This window comes from Dasypus novemcinctus, chromosome 13, assembly GCF_030445035.2.
Source record: "Dasypus novemcinctus isolate mDasNov1 chromosome 13, mDasNov1.1.hap2, whole genome shotgun sequence".
Taxonomy (NCBI): Eukaryota; Metazoa; Chordata; class Mammalia; order Cingulata; family Dasypodidae; genus Dasypus; species Dasypus novemcinctus.
The window spans coordinates 89122274-89128273 of record NC_080685.1 but is presented as its reverse complement, the minus strand read 5'-3'; positions in this window follow the sequence as shown (position 1 = coordinate 89128273).

Genomic DNA, 6000 nt, shown 5'->3' with positions numbered 1-6000 from the left:
TACTAACCCCTTTTTCACATACTTAAAAAGTTCTAGTGTCTTGTCCAAGGTATCACTGCTGGTAAGTGGCAAAGCCAGGATTCAAACCCTAATCTGTCTGACTCGAAAACATAATGGTGACCTTATTCACCATTTGCTTTCTTTAAGGCCTACAGGACAAAATGTCTATCTTGGTTTCCTTCCACATTCTCTGACTGCCTATTCTCCAGTTCCTTTGCAAGTTCCTCTTTCTTTATCACCCACTCATTTGTTGATGTTTCCCAGGATTCAGTCCTCAATTCTCATCTTTTCTCCACATTTTCTCCCTGGGTTATCTCATCCATTTTGATGGTGTGGTGCTATTAATCTGAATCTGTTCCTGGGGGTGTGAAACCATTTTAAAAAGGATGTTATTTTTAGGTATGGTGTGTCCAACTGAATCACAATGGGTCTTAATGCTATTACTGGAGGACTTTTAGAGAAGGCCAGGGAGAGAAGGCTATGGGGAGAAGTGAGCAGGAAGTCAGTGGAACCCAGAGGAGAAAGGAGAAGATGCTGCCATGTGCATTGCCATGGGACAGAAAAGCCAAGGACCAAGGATCGCTAGCGACCAGTACCGGACACCAGGCTTCAGGGAGAAAACGCTGCCTTGCTGATGCCTCAGCTGTGGACTTCTAGCCCAAAACCATCCCAATAAATACCAGTGTTTCAAGTCAACCCATTGTATGATATTTGTTTTAGCAGTTAGGAAACTAAAACACATGGGTTCAGCTATCTATCAATTAAGTATAGGTGGGGACTCTCAGATCTGTAACTCTGACCCAGATCTCTGTCCAACTACCTATGGAAATCACCACTTGGATGTTTCAGAAGCACTTTGAAGTCAAAATGCCAAAAGCTGAAATCAACACCTTATCCTCAACATCTCTTTCTCCTCCTGAAGTCTTTGTCGGGGTGACTGGTGCTATGGTCCATCCACTTACTGAGGCCAGAATCAGGGGTGGAGGGATGGAGGGAAGATTTTATCTGGGACTCCTCTATTCCGCACCTCCCAACCCAAATAGTTATGAAATCCTATTGATTTACTTCCTACATATCACTTGAATCTTACCTTTTTCTTTGCCCTACCCATTGTTCTTGCCTACTTAGGTCTTTATCACTTGTTGCTGATTTTCCAGATTAGTGCCAAAGTCCCTTAATTGGCTCTGCTGCTTCCTCTACCTTTCCCTCCCTTTAATCTCTCTTCCAATTAGCCACAGAATTCCTTTTTCTATTTTTTTTCAAGATTTATTTTAATTTTTTCTCTCCCACTCCCCCTCCCCCCCAGTTGTCTGCCTTCTGTGTCCATTCGCTGTGTGTTCTTCTGTGTCCACTTGCATTCTTGTCAGCGGCACCAGGAATCTGTGTCTCTTTTTTTGTTGTTGCGTCATCTTGCTACGTCAGCTCTCCATGTGTACGGTGCCACTCCTAGGTAGGCTGCACTTTTGTCATGCAGGGTGACTCTCCTTGCAGGGTGCACTCCTTGCGTGTGGGGCTCCCCTACATGGGGGATACCCCTGCATAAGGGACACCCCTGCGTGTCATGCCACTCCTTGCGCACATCACCACTGTGTGTGGGCCAGCTTATCACCCAGGCCAGGAGGCCCTGGGTATCGAACCCTGGACCCTCCATATGGTAGGTGGATGCTCTATCAGTTGTGCCACATCCACTTCCCAGAATTCCTTTTTCTAAAACTCAAGTATAATATAAAAACACACACATACACATGCTTGTTTATGTATAGAAAATTGTTCTGGAAGAATCCATCAGCAGTGGTTAATTACCTCTGGAGTGTGGGGCTGAATGTCTGAGGTGGGAAGGAGACTTACTTTTTTTTTTTCAAATTCTACTCAATTTATTCATTTTTTAAAAAGATATTACATAAAAAAATATGAGGTCCCCATTTGCCCCCACCGCCCCCACCCCACCACTCCCCCCGCAATAACACTCTCCCCCATCATCATGTCACATCCGTTGCATCTGGTGAGTACATCTCTGGGCATCGCTGCACCCCATGTCCCGTGTTCCACACCATAGCCCACACTTTCCCACGTTCCATCCAGTGGGCCATGGGAGGACATACAACATCTGGCAACTGTCCCTGGGGCACCACCCAGGACAACTCCAAGTCCCGAGAATGCCTCCACATCTCTTCTCTTCCTCCCTTCCCCGAACCCAGCAGCCACCATGGCCTCTTTTTCCACATCAATGCCACATTTTCTCAATTATTAACCACAATAGTTCATGAATAGAATATCATTAAGTCCACTCTGATCCTTACTGTGTTCCTTCTTCCTATGGACCTTGGCTTGGTTGTGTCCATTCCACATCTATGTCAAGAGGGGGCTTAGATTCCACATGGATATTGGATGCAATCCTCCTGCTTTCAGTTGTAGGCACTCTAGGCTCCATGGTGTGGTGGTTGACATTCTTCAACTCCATGTTAGCTGAGTGGAGTAAGTCCAATAAATCAGAATGTAAGAGCTGAAGTCTGTTGAGGTCAGGACCTGGTTATCTTATTGTCAGTCCAGAGATTCAAATCCCCTAGATATATCTTAAGCCCCAGCACCAACTACAATTACAGTAAAGTAGCATGAAAGACTTGTGAAAAGAGATCACATCTGAGTCCAGCTCCATCACGCAGAAACACCAACTCCAAAGAAGGGTCAACTGACATGGCACTGAACCCCATCTGCCATGACCATAGAACCTGTGGGTCTCTTTAGCCTCAAAAGGACCAATACCAGGGGTTGTATCTACTTTATCAGTCTCTGAGACTCTGCTCAGGTGTGCATAAGGGCAATCCTTCTGACAACCTCCAGACTCTTTTTTAGAGACTCACAGCCATATAAACTCATTTGTCCTTTCCATTTCCCCCTTAATTTAGGTCAAACAGCATTTTTAACTCCTGTTATTATATGTAGACAGGGATATTCTGCTGGTCCGCGTTGAACCTTTAGTTGCATCATCAGCTGGTACTTGGTAGTGATCCCTTGGTGCCAGGAAGGCTCATCCCTGGGTGTCATGTCCCACGCTGGGGGGAAGGCATTGCATTTACATGCTGAGTTTGGCTTTGAGACTGGCCACATTTGAGTAACACGGAGGCTCTCAGGAGGGAACTCCTAGGCACAGTGCTGCTCTAGGCCTTGTTCTTAATTCAGGTGTATAGGCTCACAAGCATAGTCATTAGTATCAGGGCTCACTGTTGGACCCTCATTCCTTCCTGAGCCTTACCGTTGCACCTGGGGGACTGCCGCTGCTCCCCTAGGGACCATGACAGAGCCCCCCCCCCCCCCGGCCAGTAACCCAGTACCCTACCAGCTGTTGTTTTTAATTGTTTCCACTATGAGTATATCCAAACATTTCTATGCCCCCTGGACATATGCCCTGTATAACTCCCTGTCAACCATATATCGCCTGTCCATAACATCCAATACCAGTATTCCTCCGCTGCCATTGTTGTACCACTCTGTGATCCAAAACTTCCGAAAAGTGAAGCCCAATATAATGTCAGGTTCCCTTACTAGTAAAATGGAATATAGTGATGAGTTTAAAGTTTAGGTATAGAATACATATTGATTTGGAAAAATTCTACATCCTATCTTTTCTTTTCTTTTTTCCTAATTATTGAGCTTCTCTTCACAGGAGCCCTAGATCACAGTAATTCATATATACAATATACAGTACTCTCACACATCCACCATAAAACCTTTTCCCTTCCACAGCAATTATCTTTTAACTTATTCATATCATATTTACTGAAACTGATGTACAGACTCCAAGACAATAGATTTCAAACAAGGTGACATCTGTGCTTACATTGTGGTCCATACTTTAGGATATACAGTTCTCTAAATTTTTTAGTTATCCTATGTTTGACATTATGGTTTACATTATTAGTCTGTGGTCCCCTATATGTTTTTGGTGTAATATTACATGTTTTATATTCATCCTTGTGTACTCTCGCGAAACTCCTCTCTTGCCCCCACATTTACCTTGGTTCCATCCATTCAACATCCATTTTCCCCTCCCCTTGGGGCCCACAGCGACAGCCAATCTCCATTTCCTGAGGAGCCACGTCCAGAGATACTTGCAACAGTGTTCAGGGCCTGACTTGCTCAACTGCCCTAATGCCCTGGGAGCCACCCTTTCTCTCGAGAGATACAGTTCCCTCTATTTGATGGCATTAGTCCTCCCCAGGATGTGGGTCCATCCCCACTCTCACTACTTGGGTCTCTACCCAATGGTACAACCCACCCTGGCAAAATGAGCATTCAGACATTCCCCAGGAGTCCGTCCTGCGTCAGACCATCCCCTCCGAGCATCCTAAACAGGTAACCCTCCTAATTATATTTTGATACGATTTTCTCAGCATTTTACTCTCAACCAACACCTGACACTCTCCTATGTTCCTATGTTGCCCCTCCCTCCCCCCAATTTTTTGGGCAATATTACCCCTCTGCCCATCCCCAGTCCCCCTCAAACCCGCAAAGCCCCACCCAAAGGCAACCCCTTGCCCCCATTTTATCTCTTCTTTGTGCTCATACTTACCACCAGCTCATTATAGATTCCACCCCTGCAGACGTCAGCTCACATCCTTCCTCCACCCCCCAATTTCCTGTAAGCCTATCTTCCAGTCTCTAGCTCTCTGAGGCAGCTTGCTTATTTCATATCATTGAGGTCATGTAGTATTTGTCCTTCAATGCCTGGGTTGCTTCACTCAACATAAGGTTCTCAAGATTCATCCATGTTATCACATGTGTTTGTAGTGTATTTGTTCTTAAAGCTGAGTAGTATTCCATTGTATGTATATACCACGTTTTATTGATCCACTCATCTGTTGATGGGCATTTGGGTTGATTCCAACTTTTGGTGATAGTGAACAATGCTGCTATGAACATTGGTGTACATATATCAGTTTGTGTCCTTGTTTTCAGTTCTGCTGGGTATATACCGAGCAGAGGTATTGCTGGGTCATATGGCAAGTCTATGGTTAGTTTTTTGAGAAACTGCCAAACTGTCCTCCAGAATGGTTGGATCCTTCTGCATTCCCACCAGCAGTGGATGAGTGTTCCCATTTCTTCACATCCTCTTCAGCATTTGTATTATTCTGTTTTTTTCATAGCTGCCAGTCTTATGGGAGTAAGATGGTATCTCATTGTAGTTTTGATTTGCATTTCCCTGATAGCTAGAGATTTGGAGCATTTTTCTGTGTGTGCTTTTTAGCCATTTGTATTTCTTCTTTGAAGAAGTGTCTGTTTAAATCTTTTTCCCATTTTTTAAATGGGTTGTTTATCTTTTTATTTTCAAGATACATGAGTTCTTTATATATGCAAGTTATAAGTCTCTTATCAGATTATGGTTGCCAAATACTTTCTCCCATTGTGTGGGTTCCCTTTTTACTTTCTTGACAAACTCCTTTGAGGTGCAGAAGGCTTTAATTTTGAGGAAGTTCCATTTATCTATTTGTTCTTTCGCTGCTCGTGCTTTTGGTGTGATATTCATGAAGCCATTTCCTATTACAAGGCCCTGTAGATGTTTCCCTACACTTCTTTCCAAGGTCTTTATGGTTTGGCTCTTATATTTAGGTCTTTGATCCATCTTGAGTTGATCTTTGTATAAGGTGTGAGATGGTAATCCTCTTTCATTCTTCTACATATGGATATCCAGTTCTCCAGGCACTATTTGTTGAATAGGCCATTCTCTCCCAGTTGAGAGGGTTTGGTGGCTTTATCGAATATTATATGGCTATATATATGAGGTATCAGAACTTTCAATTCGATTCCATTGGTCTGTGTGTCTCTCCTTATGCCAATACCATGCTGTTTTCACTACTGTAGCTTTGTAGTATGTTTTGAAGTCCGGTAGTGTGATTCCTCCAATTTCGTTTTTCTTTTTCAATATGTCTTTGGCTATTTGGGGCCTCTTTCCTTTCCAAATAAATTTCATAGTTAGTTTTTCTAGTTCCTTAAAGAAGGCTA